This window comes from Pelecanus crispus, chromosome 2 (assembly GCF_030463565.1).
Source record: "Pelecanus crispus isolate bPelCri1 chromosome 2, bPelCri1.pri, whole genome shotgun sequence".
Lineage (NCBI taxonomy): Eukaryota > Metazoa > Chordata > Aves > Pelecaniformes > Pelecanidae > Pelecanus > Pelecanus crispus.
The window spans coordinates 20,068,007-20,091,488 of record NC_134644.1 but is presented as its reverse complement, the minus strand read 5'-3'; the positions used below and the strand labels follow the sequence as shown (position 1 = coordinate 20,091,488).

General features: G+C 38.4%; 1 protein-coding gene across 1 annotated transcript in view; it reads right to left on the bottom strand.

The window, feature by feature from the left end:
- Window positions 1-22,580, bottom strand: part of ARHGAP21 (Rho GTPase activating protein 21) — an 88,366-nt gene extending 65,786 nt beyond the window's left edge. Inside the window, exons 1-2 of the mRNA XM_075706520.1 lie at window positions 22,549-22,580; window positions 5,977-6,159 (exon numbers count right to left, since the gene is read on the bottom strand). The gene's annotated coding sequence lies outside the window, so the exon portion shown is untranslated. The remainder of the gene's footprint in view (window positions 1-5,976; window positions 6,160-22,548) is intronic.
- Between the last annotated feature and the right edge of the window lie 902 nt (window positions 22,581-23,482).

Here is a 23,482-nt window from a genome sequence, read left to right as displayed (position 1 = left end):
AGACCTCGAATATTCTCCTTCTGCTCATTGGGCTATATATACACAATCATAACTACCAGCTATCACTGATAGTCCTAAGGAAAAGGAAAAAAAAAAAATCATACAACTGGAATGTACTGAGGGAGAATGGCATGCTTAAAATAGAAAATGATTACTTAAGTTACATTGTCAATATTTTAATATAAATGAAAGGCTTTTGAAATATCATGGCTAATCTCTTCTACAAAATTCTACCACGTGAAAAGCACAATTGTTTAAATGTGGAAATACGTACTTTCTTTCTGAACTCTAACTTTACGGAGTAATAGACTTTCAACCTAAATACAGTTTCTTAGACTAACGTATGTGCTATCTTGGAAGTATTTCTAACAATTTACCTCAGCTGATTAAAACAGCTTTGTCCTGAAGGAAAGAAGGAGCAAGAGATGACCACAGAAAAAATTTTCACCTGTAGATTCCCTCCTACTTTCAAATGGATTAATTCCAAATTTCTAGGTCTTTTGCATTTAAAGACAAATCACTACCTTTTTCATATTAAATATTTTCCAAGGAATTGCACAATGATCTGAGCAAACCATTCAAGAGAGGAAGACTTGAAGGAAGAGAGGGACTAAGACCTGGATATGAACACTACATAATGATGAGGATGAGACAGGTCTCTCTTAGGTGCAATACATTTCTGGTGAGACATAAAAGAGTTCTGCTGGAGCTTTGTAAGATACTACAGAAAGGTAACTTTAAGAAAGAAAAAAAACCAAACCAAACAACAAAAGAAACCCCCAAAATACTGAATTAACGGAGATCTGGTACTCATTCTACTTTTTAAAAGCCACGATAATTATCATTACCACCCAAACTCTGAGAGCAGCAAACAGTATACCCTTAAGCTGGACAGTCCTGGCTGCTCTATGCTTTGGCAAAAATACCACACTAGTAGACAAGTACTGTTAAAATTTATCATTAAATCTCTTGAAACCCTGTAACAGACAATTGGTTTTGAACTACTATCACCCAAAAGAACAGCAGTGAAGAATTAGACAAGGCTAACATCTGCAAGTCTTTAGTTTCCACCCAATCTGTCCAGTGAAAAAACATCTTTAGGACTTTGAATATTAGAGCTCATAGTCTGGAAAATGCGGGTCACACGTAGGAGAGGCTACCTGGTTTGATGCTATAAAACAAAAAAATTATGGAAGTGAAATGATAGCTAATATAGAATTGCCATCATTTATGAAATACTGCACTGGGTTTGTCAGTTTGTCACCGGGTATGCAAAGCTCTGTTAATAAGAGACAGCTGCAAAACATTAGTTTTTCATGGTATGAAGCCAATGAGCTCAGGCCTTTGAAAATGGAATGCTTTATAACGCAAATGTTTTGGAATTAGCTTCCCCTCCTGCATTTACCTCTTACACATTGCAAGATGTTAGTATACGCTGCTTCCATACCTAAAAGAGAAGGTTTTCTTTTATCACTTACTTGCTTCTCAGACTGATTGAACTTGGAGAATGAACTTCACATACAAAAAAGCGTGTTGCTGACTAACAAATTCTAATAAACATCTGATGTTAAAAGTGTAATTTAACATAGGCTTTTTGCAATAGTACCATAAGAAATCTTCCACACACTCCCTATTCACTTTCTTAAGGGAAAGGAAGCATGGGAAGCAGGAAGGATACATAATGGGTTATTCCTGATTGTGCAGCTATTCCCATTTTGGTGTGCGGCCCCACACAAGCATGGCCAAGTAGTTTTGCCAAAATGAAATGTGTTAAACCACAATCTCAGGTTCCGAGATCATCTTTCACACCATCCTTCACACAGGGCTCTCCCTCCCAACAGACCTACCAAACAACACTTTCTTCCATAACCTTTCTCTATGATAATGTTTATAAATTAGTTTAATTAGTAACAATTACAGTGAGAAACAGTTCCTTGATTTGCAGTTAATTACCCAAGAAACTTAGGGTTTGGTGAGGGTAAACTCTAATTGCAGATATTTCTAGCCTTATGTGTACAAAGCTGATGTCTGCCTTTCACAGACACAGACTTCTGCGGCCATCAATGTGAAACTAGAATTCCTGGTGAGACAGCTAGACATGTGCTCTAACTTGCACTGCGGGCCACCTGAGTTAGATGTGTAACACCTGAATAAGCAGGGTGAGTTGCAAGAATAAAACTTGATACCTTAGTGACAAGGTGACAGTGACTTGCAGAACTGCATATGAGGGGCATCCATAAAGCTTTGTTTTCTCCATTTGCCTTTACATCTGACTGGAAAACAGGCCTTACTTGCTGTCGTTGAAATGATTGAACATGATTGGTTATAATTAATTCAGGGAAGTATCTCTGCATATTTTAATACTGAGATGAACCATGAGATGAACCAGATAGCTAGAATTTCACAGGTTTGATGGTAAACTGGACTTTGCTTCTGCACAAGTGACCCTCATTCTGTTAAATTGGTGCTCTGCACTTCTGAGTAACAGAAGCAGCCTCACAGCTCTCTCCTTATTGAATAGCAAGGGTAAGGTGTGCCTCCAGTTTGTGAAATATTAAGGGAATGTGTCACAAAAAAAAAGTCTCCTGAAGAACTGAAGACAACTCAAGGCAGGCACTATTAGGCGTTAATATAGTAGAAGACAAGTGTGTTTTGGGACTCCTAGTCAGCCAGAGCTTTGAGGCAGATCTGCCTAGACCTCTTCCTTATAGCAAGCTCCCCAGGACAACTAAAAAAAGGCTTTTCAACTGAGTATAGGTTTTATTAGACTGAAAAGTAGAACACTTCTTAAAATTTAAATGAAACCCCAACACCTCAAATGCACCTAGGCAGAGAACAGATTATTAAAGATTTTTATAAAATAATGCCCACTCTTCTCCACTCAATACATCCTTTGGGCCAGAGTTCTTTGCTTCCAAGAAAATTCACCTCAGTGGCTTTTCAAGGTGCAGCCTTCTCTGGCTGATATGAAGCTTTTCTTCGCATTCCCATGGCATATCAAGCTGTCATGTGACCTTTACCACACCCTGCAGTCTAGGAGCATTATGCTCTCTGTTCTAGAGATGCCCACTGTTCCCCCCATGTGAGGAGCCTTGTCCTCTTCTCACCAGAGAATTCCACCTGACCTGTCAACAGCTTTCCAAACACACACAAACTGCACGCTATGGGACCAAAACTTCTAACGGAGAAATTTTTACTAGATATTTCTGAATTGGAACAGAGAGTGGCTATTAAAAAAAATCCACAAAGAATGTGGAACAACTGATCGGAGGAAAGCTCTTCTAGATGTTTTTCTCTTTACTGCCTCTACCAGTTTATGTTGACTTGCAGTAAGACTTAAAGATCTTGAAATCTCTTGCAAGAGATTCCTTGCCTACCTTGAAAGCAATCAGAGGAGCTAGAACACAAAGCCTTCCCTAAGGTAAAAAAAAAGACCTCTGCACTGATCTAGATGGAAAGTGACAGCATCAGGTTGACACTTGGGATAACAAAAGGATTGTGGCTCTGAGAAACTAGTAAAGGACTGAGTAACTCTGGCTGTTATGTCAATGGCATCTTTAACTTCCAGCTGTAACCTCTATCTTACATCAGAGGTAACTGCATACATTCTCAGGTGTGAAGAAGGGAAAAGGCTACTACAAGACTTAAGACAGTCAGAAAACCAAATCATAGTTACCATTATTATACTACCTCTAAGGTGTGCAAACAAAACACCTCCACCTTCCGAGGCCCTTACAATTTTGATCAATGAGGAAAGAGAGAGGAATGATACTTGAGCTTCGAATCAATGACAGGGACCATAATTATCCGGTAACCAATACGATCTTTGGTCAAATAAGACCAGCAATCAGATTTGCCTCATGTTAGGATCAGGCTGACAATAGGTGAATTTCATTCTTTAGTGCCGTAACGTATGTACATCGACTTCTATAAAAGCCACCTTATCAAGACCCAGGAGTAATAATTCTGAAGATCGGGGTGGGGGGGGAGGTTCTACCACTTCATGGACATTAAAAGGAAGAAAAGAGAATGTAACAGTTCAGGTTAATTTACAGAAGTATTGATAAGAGCTGTGTCCAAATGAACCTTATCATCTTTAGAAGTAACTGAATCTCTGAATAAAGGTATTATAACTATGCAACAATCTCATTTTTTCCTTTTCAAAAGACAGAAATGGGAATGAATTAAGCAGATTCTGACATATCAGAGAAGAAAAAGAGGAAGGAAAAAAAAGGTGCCAAGAGCTCTCTTGCAGAAAAAGAGGGAGGTAGAACTTCAAGACATGCCTTGAGATTCACAGGTACCAGACTCACTACATACTGCTTAGGTTCTCTCTCAGAAACCATGAGATGTGAATGAGAGGGGAAGGGCCGACATTTCTTTTGTCTTTTTTGTATTACTTGCCCTTCCTTGTGCCTATCATCTCCTGCATGTGAAAAAGATATTGTCCTCCTCAGAGGGATCTAGTGGTACATTCATGAAGAAACCTATCCAGTCACTTCTTAGTTAAGGAGATTGATCCTGCTCATGCTGTTCGTATTTTCACCCTCAACATGAATAGGGGTTGTTGCTGGGAGATGCTAACAAGTGCACGTAATTTGTTCTGCTCAGCTAAAGCTTCCCCACCCTCCTTCCTCTGTTTCACATTGGAATTCAGACAGATATTGCTCTTGGCTGACTCTCTATAACCTGTGTTGAAGGACAGAAATGTTGGGATCACCTGATACTGCTAATAGCGTCTCACTTCCAGTTAGCTCCAGTGACTCCTTGTCAAGGGGAAAAAATTTGGGCACTCAAGTGCAGGCTGAATAGCTGAAGTTAACCAGAAAAACGTGCCAGCTTTCTCCTGCAAAGCTTCTTCTACTTCAGAAGAAATCTTATAGCCATCTAGCACAGGCAAAAAAAGACAACTTTGACAAAAGACTCCTGGGCAGAGACACGAGTCAATTAGCTATCTGAAAAGAGCATGAAGCTTCAATACCTATTCCTCATCTTGGTAAGAATCTATTCTTCTGCCAAACTGGAAAAGCAAAAGCGAAAATGAGAGGTGTCATGGACTATGAGAACTTGCATACTCAAATGACTTTAAAATGAGCAAATGTTATTTGAACTCACTAGGAAAAACCCTCTCAATATTCAAATTTCTTTCACTATTAAATGGACTTTTTCTCAACACCAGGTACTACAGCAACTTTCAAAAGGTTCAGTCACATAGGAGAATACATACACCCTTTGAGCAATGCAGACCAATAAGCTACTTCAAGTTAGAACAAGTAGTTCTAAATGTTAAGTATTTTACAGTTTTTTATTTAAGAAAGTTGTCCTTTAATGTAGGCCTGTATGTATTTTGTATATATTTGTCTCTTGAGTAACAGGGAATTGCAGATTGTTGCTCTTTTCAGCAGAAAGAACATAATATAGACGCACAACCCGTCTTTCTAACATACATTAATTTTAGGATACTTGGTTAGAAACTACAGTAAAAGTAATGGTTTTCCAGGCTATTCTCTTCATATGATGGTATGAGAAATTTCAGTTGGGGCAGGGTGGGGGTGGAGTGGGGGAATGGGGCAGGAAAACCCCCAACAACAACAAAAGAGAAAAAAACAAGCCTCCCACCCTTGAAGTCTACACTTCAAAATGTGTATGAACTAATCACACTGGTTTGGGGTAAAAAAATTCTGTACAGAGAAGTACTTCCATATTCTGCAATAACCACTGATCATACCCATGGTAAGAAGTATTTTTATTTTTAACTCGGGTGAGCTTACACCAAGTCAATTCCATTTTCTTGAACAGACCAGTGCATAGTTATCAAACAATGCAGTAAGTGAGCCCACCCACCTTACACACAAGGGATCTTTCATCTGTGTAAGACACATCTATACGTACATTTACTTTCAAGCAAGCTGGATTTTTGACCCTGAAAAGCACAATAAACCTATATAGAAGTGCTTCATTATTATTTTCACTTACTTTAAAAGAAAACTGAACTGCAGATTCTGGAGGGTAAACTATGAAGTGTCTTAAGGTGAAGCCAAAACCCTGAGATGTCCTCCTTAGCACGACAGTTTTGGGACCAGGCCAAGAAAAAGTTTCTTCTTCTTCCGATGGCGATATAGCTTCACTCTGCTCTTTTCCATCTTGATTTTTTGATGCCTGAAATAAGAGACACACAGAGAAGTCATAATTTGGATCATTAAAACCAAAAATCCAAAACCCCAAACAAACATTACTATGCACTTGAAAATATAATTTCTCATCCCATAAACAAAATAACTTGATGATCACTAATATTTTCAAGAGAAATGTGTGTTGTAAAGCAGCATCCCTTACAGCATTACACCTCTGATCATAATCACAACCAGAATTACTCTCAAATTTTAAATGAAGTTAGATATTAAGGAAATCAAAGTACAACAGCAAAAGGTTCAAATGAACTGCAAGAAATGTGTACAGCTTGCATGTGTTATTTGCTTTCTAGTTGACTTAGATACAAATGTGTCTTCTGGGACCCCATTTCAGGGCACACACCTACAAAACCAACTCCCCTTTTCCTCACTTACAATGCAGGTGTGGTTTTCTCGACTAGTATCTCCTCACTTAAGTAAAACAGAACTGAAGAACACATGCGATGTGTCTTGCTGAAGAAGCCTAACCAACTTTTCCTCTAGTCATATCTCTGTTTTCACCTTCTTTTTTCCACCCTTAGTTACTTTCTCTGAACATTTCAGTATGCAAATTCTAAATACACAAGTAAAAAGGTCTCGTTTCCTTTTACAGTCCTACTGCAATCCCTCCTCTCATGCAGAAATAAGGCACCTTGGATTTTTTCTTAAGGGTAATTTCATATGCCTATGACTCAAGAAACATTATTATAGAAATATTTATCTTCTCAGCCTTATACAAAATCTTCCATTTCAATTTTCAAGGCAAGTGCCACACCACACAACATTTCAAATCAAAGGCAGAAGACATACAAAGAAAGCATGCAAAACCCTGTGACCCTCCTCTAAATATTCTAGTTCAACGGTGCGTGAAACAAATTTAGATACCAGAGCCTATAGCCTATTCAAAGGGTATTCAAACAGAAATAATAGTCTTCTTGTCCTCCTGTAGCTCTGCTGCTGTGGCTCAGCAACTGGCCAATACGTGTCAGAATTTACTGCTTGGTTTTCTTCCTGAGCTGCTCCAAAATAATCCCTTTTGATTCAGCCTTACAGCTGGGACCTCAAACTGCAGTGCTTATCAGCAAGGTGGGCCCAGCCAACTGCAGTCAACATCTACAGAGAAGATGAAGCACTTCCACTCTAACCACAGTGATAGCAACATGTATTACTGTAAGGAAAATATTGTGGCTGCTTGGTGAGATAGTTAACCCGCCAGAACAACATTCTGCATTCAGGTATGTAAAACATGATGCATTTCTATGCAGATGCTATGGTTTGTCCTCAGAAACCCACATCTTGGTACACCCAACAGGGAGGACAAGGAAACACCAGCCAGTGCTTCAAAGACCAGCCTGGCTACCTCCAACCACCCTGTTCTTCAGCAAGGAAAAACATACAAATGGAGAAGGGTCCCTGTGCTACAGCCAAGACAAGAAACAGAGCCACTTTTGGAATCAGAAAACGCACAGAATCCAGAGCAGCCCGACAGGATTCTGCTCCTCTGAAAAGCCTAGAAGAATTATCAGCAGATTTTGGAAAGAACACTAATAAATATCAAGGACTCGATCTCAGCCTAGTCTGTCTTCATCTATTATCTTCATTCACATTTTAAAGTCTTAGTGTGAAACCAAAAAGACTGTGCCATTAGATGACTAACAAATGAAAAATTAGTGAGGACTGTGGAACTGCTAAGGTGAGTGGCTTTAGTTTAAATTCAAGCAATGCAAAGATTAAGTTAAAAGTTACATCATCCTTTAGCCTAAGGATGGGGTTTGTTATTAAGGCGTTCCCCACCAATCTGTTCAGCTTCTAAACATGACAGCATTTTTTCAGTTCTGCACAAATAGATGTCCCCTCTCAGTCTTTCAATCTCATGACATGGGCAGAAATCAGAGCCAGTAAGAACATTTTGATCCTAGTAAATTGGCAAAAGAAATAGCTCCTAATAAAAAATTATCACCGGCCCCTAAAAATGACAGTAATTTCTTCAATTAAGTGACTGGCAGCAATCTATTTATTTAACATTATCCTGCAATCTTTTGTTTCTCCTCTCAAATTTTTATAGACAACACCTGATGCAGAAGTTTTGAACAACTGCAGGTATCGCACAAGGTCAAAAAATTTTAATAAGCAAATACATATCATTACGGCTATGTAAACAGTAAGCTTAAATATAGCACTGAAAAATGGAAGTCTACAATATACTTGCATCTTTTTTCTGACAAAAGCCTCCTCAATTAGCCTAAAGGTAATTTTAGTATGTGTAACAACTGATCACTGAGGTTTACATAAAAAAAATACTGTAACCTGAGTTCGAAATACAGCCATGCAGAGAACTTCAATAGGTCTGAGAAAGGGGAGATACAGCATTTGATTGTAGTGAGAAGAAAACCTCTAATTTCCTTGTAATTTCATGTAAACTTTCACGGAAGTTTCTGAACTAATAGCTATTCATAAACAACAGTACTCCCCAGTCAAATCATTGTTTTTTGAAAGAGCCTGCCAGAGGTGGAAGGTTATTTTCATGCCACCCTTGGACCCCCTGCGAGGTGTGCCAACAGGGCAACAGAAAAAGCCAATATTAATAATAAATGTGAGACATGTTCAGTAACAGCAACTTTCAGCCACCACTATGAACAAGAATCTAAATTACAAAGAAAAGAGAGTCAACATCTGTTGAGGCACCCTGTGACACCAGACCCACCAGAATATCCCTTGCCAGAGAAGGCTTTAAAACCAAACAAGAAAAGTTTTCAAAAACACAAAACAAGGATGCAAGTCAGCAAGCAAGAAATAGATGAAGTCTAGCATAGGCAAGAATATGTTACTGAAGGCAGAGTTCCTACATGGTTTTCCTTGCAAGCCAAAAATGACAGTAATCAAGTTACAAATACATAGATATCTCATATCCTTAAGGTGATTTGTCTTTAAGGTAGACTCATTTGCCTTTCAAGACAATGAAAAATGAATGCTTTATTTTATTTCATATAAAATCTTACAAACCAAAGATTATTTCACCATATTCCTTACTGAAGATCTGTATGTTTGTTTCTCTGTAGATTCAATGCTCAAAATCAAAGTCAGAATGCATGCAATCGAGTTCAAGGACTGAAAAATCCCAGGCTACTAAAAATGATTCAAGCATCATTTCCCTCAGGATTTCTTTATGCAAGGTTTCTGCACAAAGTATCTCAAAGCATCGTTTCCTGTTGTATGCCATTACAAGGACATACAACAGATGCTTAAGTACATTGTAAAATATATACTTTGTTTTTGATACTGTATTTAACCCTTTTTCCTGAACGATGAAAGCATCCATGAAAAAAAATCAGATGGCACCTTTAACTACATAAATCACTGTAAGCTTATCACTCTAAGCTTAACACATAACAGAATTATGTAAAAATCAGTAAATAGCACTGATGTTTGTAAATGACACTATTCCCAATTAGAAGTGAATCTCAAATCAATAATTTCCCATTGTATCAGTCTAAAAAAAAAAAAAAAGTAAACACACCCAACTTGCATGCTCTCCAAAGCCCCTCTTCTAAACTTCTGAACCATTTACAGACAGACCTATATTGAGCATGCTAAAAATCCTTAAGTGAGTCATAGGTAATTGCAATACAAGCTATCAATAAAGAATTGTCTTTTTGACTATCTAAACAGATAAATAGGTATACTCCAACTTCTGAATACTATCTTCATAAATGAATGAATAACAGTGAACACAAATAATTGATACATTGCACTATTGATCCTTAAAAAAAAAAAAAAATCATTCAAGCCATTTAAAGTCTGTGTGAGTGATCAATTTTCATCTGTATTTCATCTTTTTGTTCAGTATGCTAGTTCAAAATTATTTCTAAAAACACTTAGGACTGACATCCAGATTTGCTCTACAGTATTATTTAAACCTTTTTGTTTTATTTATTTTACCATAGAACTCTTCACAAATAAATTATGTAAACAAAAGTCTCATTGTAAGTGTCTTACCCAAAACTACATTTTTACATTTTCTGGAGCCTGAATCTGTATTAAAAAAAAAAAAAAAAACAACACACTAACAACAACAAAAAAACCCACACAAAACAAAAAAACACCACAAACCCAAACAAAAAGAAGAATCCAACACCAAACTGCAAACGACCAGACCAACCAGGGGACTTAGCTATCAATACCTCAGTAAGAGCATGGAGACAGCCTGTGCTATGCAGGGCCTGCTGCAGCTACATTTAGCAATGTTCAAGTTCTATCTAGTCTACTAAGAAATGTGATACCCGAAATAGCAATTCAGCTAGATGGATATAGGCTGAACAGAAAATGGGCTGATGTCACCTTATTTTGCTGATTCAACGGCCATCATATTTTTTTTTTTAAGTCACTACTGACATAAGCCAGAGCAAAACAGACCTTGAATATAGTTATTAATCCCTAAAATAATCCTGAGACAGGATATTCCAAATGCTATAATAAATGCTAGGCTCACTTGAAAACAGTGATATTTCTTGTATTGGGTCATGTATTTTCCCTAGTTTCTGTACCCAAGTAGCTATCACTTAGTTAACTGCCCTGTTACATCTGCAATTTCAGAGAAAAAAGGCTTTTCTAGAACAGTTTGATTTTATGTGACAAAGTATAAGGTCCTTTAAAAAGGTTGGGGGGGGGGGGGGGGGGGGCAGCGAGCAACACGACTTTTCTGGCTAAGGCTACAGACCAGGAGAAAAAACCTGCCTATATGGGCAAGAAAACATTACCCACAGAACAACAGCGGGTTTCACTGCAAGTCAGCCTTTGTTTCTTTAATAATCAGGTTCTTCCACTGATGATTTTTAAATAGAGTTATAATAAGCCACTGACCCTTTTAGTCTCACCCATACAGAGAATTTCAAAGCGCTTTGCTAAAAGGTGACAAAAAGTCAAATGAAGCAATAATATATCCCTCAAAAAGAATACTTCAACTTTTATTGGTACACCTATCCGATCAGAAATCATGAAGCAAAGAAATGTATCAACGCCTAGAGGACAACATGTCCCCTTGACACTTAGAATTTTCTCCTGTGGTCACAGACCTGGACTCCTGCACGTAAGTGAACTCAGAGTAAAAGTTCAATCCCATGGCAGAACACATGGTTCCCTGGTCCTACGATATGACACAAAACAATCACAAAACATCCAAAACACACAGCTCCTCTGTGTTCTTAAAACATGTAACACTTCCTCTGAGACAGACATTTATGACAGCCAAAGAAAATGCTATACAACTTTTTTTTGAGATGCATTGTCTCCATCCTCATTTGCAATATGGGTGCTGGATATACCTCCCTAGAGAAAGCCAGCCAATGTTTTATCTCAGTAGCACCTCAAAAGCAGGATCGTTCACACAAGGTGCAAAATGAGGTTTTTCCCTTCAGTTCTCCTCAACCTCATAAACCAAAGATTTCAAGGCAGATGGGTCACATTTATAAAGACAATGATCACATAGTGAAACGGTCTCAAGCCATGATGAGATAAGATATTTCTAAGGTCTAACCAGCCTGGAACAAACAGCATCTTATACAAAAGGAAGTCATTCTCAGTTGAAGAAAAATAGTTACTGACACAAAGGTGACACCTTAAGCAAATCCATCCTCCAGGTATCCAGGACACAGCTTTCTCTTCAAAACAAATAAACGGGTTCCAACACTTTCAGCCACAGCAACATGTTCATCTCTCACTGAAAAAAAATCCCTGCAAAAAGACCAGCAGGAAAACTGGAATGCAGAAAACTGAAAACCTACACAACAATTTTAGGCCTCCATGTCAAATATCCACTTGTCCAAACTTCTGCCTGACTTTTCTGCTCAACAGAATCCTTTAGTCTTCCCCTAAACAGGTAGGAAGCATGCTGGGGAGGACAGAAATTCAGGCAGGAAGTATAACCTGGCAGTATGTGTACTGACAGTATCCTTCCCTCAAAGAGGTCTTCCATCATTTTCTGTCCTCGCAAGGTAGCTAGAGGGTGTAACCACCAGCATCTCCAAACCCATGCTGATGGTCAGAGATCAGTCTGCCAAACTGTTCAGATGAAAGGGAACCTATAAAAATCCTGGTTGTATGATTCTGGGTGCTAGCTGACACCATAAAAAAAGGCATCTAGAATTTGCAAAAAGAAAGAGAGGCAAAAAAAAAAAAAAGTTGAGAAAAACATCAGTTAAGTATTTAACAGCTATACTACTAGACTTGTTAAGTAACTTTAAGCTAAATTCCAAAGGTATCTGCAGCAGCAGTGCATGCATAAATACCAGTCACTCAAAGTTACCCCTTCTTTACTAACACCAATGTTAGCCTGTATAGTTTATTCACAAATCTTAAACATTTCAGTATTTTGAGTGTCAGACTGAAGCATTTATTTTTGCATGCTACCCCAAAGTTACCCATCACACTAAACAAGCAACAAGGTTAAAAAAATATGTAATTACTAATTACTGTGTAATTTATGTACAGATTTAAGCTTAGGGCAGATTTATAATAAATGTGAATTAGCTGGATCTACCTACACGCTCTAGCAGCTCCACAGGACTTTTCTCTCTTGCGCTCTCTCTTTCTCCATGTAACAAGACGTTATACAGCCTTAAGGACGTAAAGACGCCTGTGTGCAAAGCCTCTGCCTTAAACACTTTTTCAAAAAATAATTTTGCTTTCAGAGTCTGCCTATGTAATATGACTCTCTTGTGTACATACTCTCCTCTCAAACTAAATTCTCATCATGTCCAAACCCTGCCATTAAGCATTCCTGTAACTTCTAAGTTAATCAGAAAGTACATCTTTTTTCTTGCCTAGCTTTTAGAAATACTAACATGACTTGGGCATGACTAAGTGTAATCACCTCCTGTTTGTATGTCAAATTGAACGTCGCTAAGTAGACATAAATTGCTATAATATTAAAAATAAAAGCTTCCTTCTACCCAATAATGAGTTTAACTCTCAATATACAACTCACATGCAATACAAGTCCACTACATACAACACAACAGCATATACAATATATTTATGTAATTGCTGACATTTACTATGTGCTGACATGTACTTTTTATTAACAGCAATTCACTAAAACTAGACATGACCACAACGTAGCAGATCGGAGTGAAAGTAGAATCACAGAATGCTTTGGGTTGGAAGGGACCTTTAGAGGTCATCTAGCCCAACCCCCCTGCAGTGAGCAGGGACAGCTTTAACCAGATCAGGTTGCTCAGAGCCCCGTCCAACCTGACCTTGAATGTTTCTAAGGATGGGGCCTCCACCACCTCTCTGGGCAACCCATTCCAGTGCTTCACCACCCTCACTGTAAAAAATTTCTGCCTTATATCCAGTCTAAATCTACTCTCCTTTAGTTTAAAACCATTACTCTTTGTCCTATCACTCAGGATCAATGAGCCTGTATCTACAGAGTGATACTGTAAGAGCATACCCTGAACAGAAGAATCAGGCAGTTTGAGACATGGAGACGTACTGAAGCACAGAACAGGAAAGCATTTCCTACCCCAGAACATCCCTAAGTATTTCTCCATTCTTTTGCAGAATGGGCCACGGGGAAATGGATTGTACGCAACAGACCGTGCTGGATCTACTGACTGGTGGCAAGACCCTCAGAGCATGACACAGAAGGTATCTGTCTCCATCCTGTCCACGTCAGTGCTATATATTTAGGAAATCTGCAGGAAGGACTCAGCTGCCCAATGCTAGTAACTGCTGAGCCCATTTTCAGTAGGTATCAAGAGAAGGTTGCCTTGCCATGAAGCACCTGAAGCTGGAAATGAAGATGTAAACAAGCCCTCAAAGCTCAAAAGATCAAACAGCTGCAGAACCGCTCTCACCACAAGAGAAAGCCAAGATGTGGAGATAAATGGAGCACGAATCCTCACACATACAACAATTAGTAGATGGCATTCACAGAGACAGATAAAACTGGTCCAGTCAGGGCCCTCTCTCTGGGGCCATTGCTAAGAGCAGAAGACAGTCTGCTTTTGGAATTGTGAGGCACAGCTCTTCTTCCATGCAGCAGCTCTTGGGGAGGGGGGGAACCTGCCACTTTCTTTTAGGAGTGTGAATCGCACCCAGATGGAATACACGCCTGGAATATTCTTTTAATTCAATAATGAAGGCAGTGGCTGCCTGCCTGCAGCAGAGATCAGTGAGGACACCAACGCAGACTCTGAAATGCATCTCAGAACTCAATAACCCAATTCAATAAAATACATAATGATGTCTTCAAACCAAGCCCAGGTAAGGAGAAAGGCTTAAAGTGATACAGAACTACTCCAAATGTATGAAGTAAGTGGGAAATCTGCAACCTTTCAAAAACAAAAGCGTCTGTGCCAGCACAGGGAAGGAGACATGCATTACTGCCATGCACCATGCAGGCCACAGAGCTGGCTTGGGGGTGGAAGGAGAAGGACAGAGGGACACGTGTTTCTGTGTACTTTTATAACTACTATTGTAGTAAACACAATCATTCCAAAGGAGAGACGGTATTTTCAAGATAAAGGATTTCAGTCTCCAAAAGGTCAAGGTGCACACAGAAAATAAACAGTGCAGCTTATTACACAGCTTAAACTTTCCTTACTTTGCTCTACTGTTCATGAAAGGCTGCTTTGTGAAGCACAGCAGTTGGTGCTCATGTCAGTCTCATCACTACTCCACCAGACCTGAAAAGCAAAGCTGAAGGCTATCTACAGCAACCTTTATTTTCCTCCCTCACTTTAAAGCGCTCACACATTGATACTGCATTTTTCCCCCTGAACTCAAATACAGAAAAGTAAGAAGGGTTAGAGGAAGCCTATACCTGAAAAACCCCATCTTCTTGATTTGAAATCAAGTTCCTCCATCACAACACAAATAACTAGCTTTACACTGGCAAACCACTCAAGGATTTAGCGACATGTGACAGTCTGAAAAAGGATTATCTCAAAAATTTCACTTCTATGAGTCCGTTCAACTGAAAGTTGTTCAGTTTATCTGGCTCTGGATTAAATGCAGTGACACCAGTTGGCTCTGTAAACTGAGCCTACCTGGACATAATTGCTTGAATGAAAGGAGCATGCAGCTTCTCAGGTCAGGGGAGATCCAGAAAGAGTTTTTCTACTTTTAAGCAGGAAGAATCCCAACCTACTAAGTCTGGCTAGACTTGAAATAGCTTTTTACACAGAGCAAGGTCTGGTTTTCTTATACTGTAGTTCTGATACCTGGCCATGTTGCATTAACTCTTAACTTCACCAAGAGCACGATCAGGTCTGGCCCTATCAGATCTGTGCTCCAACACACCTCAAACAGGACTTCTCCAGAGTTAGCATCTAATCCCCAAATTATCCAGATGCACATATAAACTAACTTATCAGATCTCCCTTTAAACACCAGATACTAGCAAGTTTAACATACTTCAACATTAAAGTGATCCTAATCTACCATATAAGTGTGTATTCTATTTGTATAAACATATATACACACAAAAAAGTATACTGTATTGTGTGTGTGTGCATATATATCACACATATTTGTAGTAGCTTGTCCACAATTATTTTCAATGCTAAGTGCACTTGAGTTTAGATCACACCTTGTACTTCCACAGAATAGCAGCCAATTTCAAGCAACAGCACCAAGAAACAGAGTGAAAAGTATAGGGACTTCATGCAAACTTTTTTCACCATGTGTTTTTGTTAATAACTTGCATTTAGTATTTACAATTAAAAACACACAGTGCATAGTATTAATTTTATTCAGAAAAATATTAAAAACAAAAAGAAATTGAGAGCTTCCTTGTTTTCTTATAGGCTCATTAGCAAAAGTCTCCCCTCTTAACAGCTACATCCTTAAACTGGAAAGAAAGGAAACATCTGCAGGGCTGGTAGCATAACAGCAAAATGTCATGTGATCTTAATTTAGCTAAACCGAAGCTTTTCCTTCAGCTAAACTGAAGCTTTTCCTTCTCTGCTTGTTCTGTCGTTGCTTGTTAAGAATAGGAAATGCTTTGTCCTCACCTTACAGTCTAATCTGGAAATGCCAGAGACAGGAGACGAAGAAAGCATGCTTCTACCCCTCAGCACTGAAGCAATGTTTGAGGTTACTCCATGCATGACAAAATAACCTTCTCAGCAGTCTGACAGAAGTGATAAAGAGCGTTCAGAGTCACCACCTATCAAGGGCTGCCTTACATTGCTGCTTCCATTCCAACCTATAGGAACTTTTTGATAGACCCAAGAATACAAGCCACCCCATGACCCACTGCTTCCTACAAATGGGGAGAGAACAATAAGAAGCATGCCAATGTCCCCAACTAAGTTCGCTACTGCAAAAATAGGAATGAGTTTCAACAAAGTTTGTACTCTTTTACTTTCTAGAAGAGACATAACATGCCAGGTAACTTCGACAACACTTTCAGACTATTATAACATACCTATTTACACAAGTGAAATGGTTCTGCAGAAGCCACTAAGAAAAACAAAATCACCACACAGTCTAAAACCTGACCTGCAGACTCCATTTCAATAACCAGATGCACCACGGCTTTAAACGAATGTCAGCTCTGAAACTACGTACACATTTCCTTCAGTTCATACTGTTTCTCCGCACCATAGCTGGAGGCTATGACTTGGTTCAAAAACACCTACCAGCTCTGCAAGGGACATAGTTTAAGTTGGCCAAACCACCCAAGAGAGCACCTGCTTTTCCACAGCCTCTTTGTCCCTATGACAAACCTCTGTGTTTGGACTAGTCTACTCCATGATGCAGCTACAATGCTGAGTAAGGGCTTTACCTTGTGGGCTCAGCAATGGGACAGAAATACACCTTACACCTGCTCTCTGTCGAATGTAGGTACAATGCTGATCTCTTACTGAAGCTACTGAACTTCTCAACATAAACAGAATATGCTCATTCCTGTTCTAAAAACAAGAAAATGAAATAATTTAGAGACTAGCCACACCACTTCATTTGCATAAATGCATCATCGTACCTGCTGATAATTCAAGCTGTTAAGACTTAAGATCATTCAGCTCTGCAGCTTTACTTCAGATTTTATTTCATGTGTGACAGAAACGTCTCTGACCCACCCAAAGCCAAAATGAAGCCTTTGGAATATCAGGGAATTGACCCTCAAAAAACTTGTAAGACATATGTGTCACGATTCTTTACATCCCCACATACATGGCTTCCCTCCTCAAAAATAACCTCTAAATATACAGCTTGAGCTACTCAAGTGTTAAAGCTTTCTAATAGAGACTATTAATAAAATCCTGCAAACTCAGCGCTTAAATATAATCCTCATCCTGTGTTTCAAGGTATGTAATTTGAACATACTATACAATGTGCAAATCAACACACTAAGTTTTAAAAGCCTTAAACTCAGAAGTGAAAAGGCTTGGGTTTTGTACAAAAAAAACCCCCAAACTTAGCACACACAGATGCAAAGCCACATATCCAAACACCCAAATTAAATAATTTCAAAACCCTACATTTGTAATCTATTGTGCATATACAACAGAGGAAAAGCAGCTTTTTCAGTGAAGAACTTAATTTACAAAGATATAATGCACAAGAAGATGCTTAAAAAAGGACTGTGAAGTCATTAACCTGGAAAAAAAAAAAATCTTAAATCTTTATGCCCAGAGATGAGATACCACTAAGAGGATAGAGAGGAGAAAGTTATCCACAGGATTTTCAGTTTAACTGCAAATCCAGAAGCTTTTGAACATTAACTTATGTGATCATATATGATCATATGTATTTCCTCAGAGTTTGGATATGTCAGTAAGAATGATTGATATAAATGACTGAATCTACATTTGTATCTCTGTCTGGAGGTTGGGATGGGGCGAGAGGAGGAATCTATTTTAACATAAATCTATTTGCTTATTTAAGAACTACTTGTATTTGCATGCCTATTATTATGGCTTGAATTGTTCACTGTGGCTGAGTTACCTTTCCTGTACTTCTGAACATTACAAAATGTTTCTTCAGCAATGTGAATTCCCACAGTGAGTAAAACCACCAGCTATTTTCTGGAATGATTTTACACCTTTTACTCAATAAAACTGAAAAAATCACACCCTGCACTGCTATGAGACAAGATTTTTATCTTATTCCCTCCCTCAGGCAGCAGATAAATGAAATAAGAGCACAGTAAGATAACATAAATATCACATTTCAAAACCGTCATCAGCTGCAAATATCTCAGAAGGAACGCAGCCACCTTTGTTATTTCATCCTCAAAGTGACACATTTGGAAGAACTGAAAAGCTTTTTTAATGTTATCAGAGATTCTCCGAAGGAAGGGAAATAGCTGCAGTGCAGCAGCTGCTGCAGTACTGCTGTGTTCTGGGGCTTGAAGGCAATGTGAGAGCTGGGCTTGCATTGCACCATCTCATTCTCACATACTACCTCACAGAAAATATAGCCTGCAATAATGAAGTTAAAAAAAAAAATAGAAACATGAGATCTTGGCTGCTATAATGTCACAACATACTAACATACTTTCATGTACACCAATATAGTCTTCAAATAGAAGGTTCCTCCAAGCCCAACAACTTCAATGGTCAGGCCCACCCTGTGCAATGAAATTTGACCAACTGTAAGCTTACAGAACTTTGCAGAATACCTGTCTCTGGCTGAGAAACCCAAGATTTAAGTATTTACATGGCTGAAAGAACATTATTGTTACTTTTAGAGGTTAGGATGCAGCAATAAGATAAAAAGTAGAAGCCAGATGTTGTTCAGCAAAGAACCAATGAGAACAGCACATGAGAAGATCTGCTCTCCTCAAACTAAAAAAAGTCTGCTTAGAGTGCAGTGATGACCTGTGCTCTTTGCTGGTAAGAAGACAACCTACACTCAACTTGTGGTCTACTGTTCCCTATCTAACACTTGAAAGCAAGGTATTTGTGATGCAAGGAGAAAAAACCAAAATTGTTACGTCATCTACTTTATATTATCTACCAGTAATTCTTCATACAATTTGAAGAAGCGATAGTGTTTTAGACAAACTTGCTCTAATATATCCCACTATGGCCACAAGGTGAATAGATGTACCAAGCATCTCAAGAGTTTACCTGCATGCTGAAGGCTGATAGAGGATGTCCTTGAAAGGACAGATGGGATAGCTGCTTCTGCATCTTACTGAAGATAAGCCTAGTTACTATGTTACTAAGTAAAAATGTTACTTAGCACTTCCATACTTTTGTTGAAGAACTCTTACTTGGATCACAGCTAGTATGCTAAGTTACGATTCTGAGACTACAACTCCATAAACACCAGACTATCAAAGGAAAAAAAATTTGCATTATTTTATTTTCTCTCTTTACAAAAAAAAGAAAAAGCACTAAAAATTCCTTGTTTACCAAGACCAGACTATATTAATAATAGGATTAATCATCTGTGATACTGTTGGGGCAGCCTGGGTAAGTACAGACACAAATCTGCACATAATTCTATTTACAGTGGTCTCCCATAGGATACAAACTTTTTACCTGCTACTCTCCTTCACTAATCCTACATTTGCAATTATGTTGAAGTTCTCAATTGCCCCTAAGACTCCCACGCTTAAATCTACCCCATGTCCTGCAAGACAACAGTCACAGACAATGCAAAAAAGCAGCAAGATACTTTGGTACTTTGCAGTAACTCATTTTAAGAAAGATTAGGAGATAGGTAATGAAGCTGTCCCATGAACAAAGAGTGAAGAATGAAAAACTGCAAGCAATTTGGTTTATTTTTGTACTCTTAGATTACCACAGAAGGCTTCCAAGTGATTATTCATGGATCACCATGTGATAGCCATCAATCCCATCCAAGGTTTGGACTAAAAACTGTAATTCATTGATGTCAACAGAACTACACTGATTTGCATCATGTAATAATTTGATTTTAGAGGTTTCTGTTTTAGTACGAAACACTGCATATCCTTTGAAAACATTCTGATACACACAACAGCCTGCTGTATGAGTGCAAAGGGCAACAGTCTCCAGTCATGGTAACTTTCATGCTGCACTGTGAAAGTGCTTTTTGTAAAATCCAAATTATCACCATAGATGGAAGAAAATATTCCTGCCTATTTTGTAATTGTTTGCTTCTTGTTTTAAAAACCAAACTTTGGGAAATGTATGCCAGGGGGTGAGGGGCTGAGCAGTAAAAACAACAGAAATCCTTAGAATGACTCTGTAACCCAATTTGAGAAATTATTAGTAATGCATACAGACAATTAAGTAGGTTTGTATTTTCTTCTTGAATATATATTTCTGACGACTCTTTAGAAGAAAACTTGTTTTCCTCTAAGGCAAGCCTTCAACTCAACTCTCGGATCACAAGCAGTAATTCATCCCCTGAAGTTTTGCTGGGGTCAGGATGGATGGAAATTGCCAAAAAAGCTGCATAACTTCTGCTAATTCAAGGATACCATGAGCCAAAAGAGAGTTGTGCTTTGAGGTTACACTTGAGAAAGAGCTGTTAGTCTCAGACTTCACAGGTCACCCATCTGCTTTCTCACCAGCAGCCTGCTCGGACACTGCTAGATGGAGAATGTGGAGAGCAACACTGCTATACGAAGCAGCATGCATCTCTGCTGGCCTGACAGCTTCCACTTCTGCCGTGGCATTTCAATGCAGTAGGAAGAGAGTAGCTGCACTGTAATATGCCATAAATGAACTTTCAGCTTCGTTTCCAACAAAGATATCAGCAGTAACTCATTAAAATGTATAGTTTACAGGGACTTCAGTTAAAAAAACAAACATACAAACAAAAAACCAAAACCAACCAAACAAACCCAAAACCCCCAAACATACCAATTGCATATTCTACTTAAATAATAAAATCTAGCAAGACCAAACAGTTCAGCAACATTTCTGCCTCAAGCATGCAAATAATTTGAAGTATATTGATCTACGGCTTGGTTTTTCTTTCCTGCTTGGTAAGAAACAGTTTTTAGGTTACATGCACCCTGTTCTTGTTTGGTGGGGTTTTCTTGTTGGTTTGGGGTTTTGGGGTTTTTTTTTGGGGGTGGGGGGTGGGAAGAGAAGGTGCATGTTTGTTTTTAACCTTTCACTTCAACCTCCTCAAAAAACAATCCCCCTTTCCCTTCCATCTAGTTATATCAAACTCATTTTAAAACTTCATGGGACTGCCCACATCATGAGCCAAGCCTTTTCTTATTTTTTCTTGATTTCTCTGAAGTATGGGAAGCAAATGTCATATTTAATTTGCCTATACAGGTGAATTCTTACATATGCGTAAGCAAACTAGATCAAACTTACAGTTAAGCAAGACTGTTAAGGGAATGCCTCAAGTTTCCTCTGTTTTTTCAAATTCAACAGAAGAGACTTCTTTAACCTATAACGTTAAGGAGATGACTCAAAAACCCCAGACATTGTGAATCAGCTTTTGCATCATTTAGAACAAAGCAGAAAACAATCAAACAAAAAACCCCAAACAAAACCTTAAAAAACACAGCAATGTATTTTCCTGATTAAGAAGTGTCAGACATGACACACAGGGGTTGTTTGTATTTTAAATGGCATATTTTTTTCAAAGGACTTCTATGTATGATGGGAATACTTTTGAATTCCCTGCCTCTAGTTACTGTACTGAAACTGCAACTTCATAAGAAGTGCTTATCTTCCCCTTACACCATAGAAGAATATAATAAATTTTCTTCAGTGACTGGCTGAATGTTATATGAGAAATGCAGTTAATATCTAGAGTACCTTGAAAGTAGTATCACAACTGCATACACTATTTTAAATCCTTTAGTAAATGGATTCTCTTTTAAAACATTTCCACTCAAAATCCAGGCAGGGTTCCCCCCCGCCTCCATTTCTGCAGTAAGCCAGTCAATTAGACTTAGATCTGTCCATATTAAGAACTGAATAACATCCTGTGGAAATTTATTTTATCCTGTATGTTTAAAAAAAAAAAAGTAACAACCTCCCCTCACACTATTTTTTTAATCCTATTCACAATCAGGTATTTTGAAATAGTCAAGATGTTCGAGTCCTTTTAAAGCAGGAAAACAAATCAGCTTTATATTTATTAACAATGCAGTTTATCCTGGCATATCTTCCCCTTCCTGTATGTGATATTTATCTTTCCGTGCAATTCATGAAGTAAAATCCCTCAAAGCTTAAGACTCTAAGAGAACAATCTAAAGTACTCAAAGTGTTAAAAAAAGCAGTTATATAGTCAAAACATGCTTCACATGTTAGTAACTCTACAAAACTCCTTAGTAAATGGCAACATTTCTAATACTATAACCTCAATAGGATTGGGGGTGGGGAGATCAACCGGAGCCTTTTTTTTTCCTTATATTAAATTACATAATGATATTAATACATGTAAGGATAAGCAAACAACAAACCTGACCACTCCATGCACAATACAGGTTACATATGAAACTCCAGTTGTGATTGATCATGCAGTCCAAAATCCTGAACTGGGCCATGCCTTGCTCTAGCGCAGACTGCTGCTGTGCTCTGACTCAGCTTTTGTCTGGGTGATCCTCGAGGATATGAGAACTATGCAGTAATGACATTCAGGAACAAGGACCTTCCTTCCTGTTCAGTCTCCCTTCCCACCCCAACCATGTGTCAACTCAACAAGATAAACTGACAGAACTGCATAACATTCTTCAAAATAATACTTCCAAAGCTGCCAAATTATGCATTCCTGGCAAAAAAAACCATGGGAAGTAAGAACAACCCAAAAATCTCACTAAAGCAAACACAGAAAGGCACTCTCAAACTACGCTGCTTCTTCCCCCCCCCCCGCCTTCATTTCCGCTACTGCTGAAACCAGTCTGAATACCAATAATTTAGTGTAATAATTTATATCATATGAATCTTAAAATTGCTTAGGCATAGTTGTGATGACGGCTTCTGTGTTTTCATGAGGTACAACAGCTTATGGCTCCTATTTTAAACACTACACAGTATGAGCAACTTTTCAAAGTCAAGAGAACTTCACAATTTTCATAAAAATTATATAGATTTCTCTACTTCAGGTTGTTAAATAGCAGGCTCCCGTTTAAACCTATCAGAGTAGTGTTAGCATTGCACAGAAATGCTGTCTGCCTTTTGCAACGAATGATGACAACCGCCCTATTGATAGGGAAATAGATTAGTGGGATCCTGAGAAAGTACAGAAATACTGGAAAAGTTTTTCTTCCTTTACATATTTCTTTTTTGCAATCTGAGAACAACCACCCTATTTCAGCATGCACCTCACCTGTGTCTTGACTGTCTACCTTGTGGTCCCCCTTCCCCTTCAAAGGTGAGATTCAGAAATACAGGAAA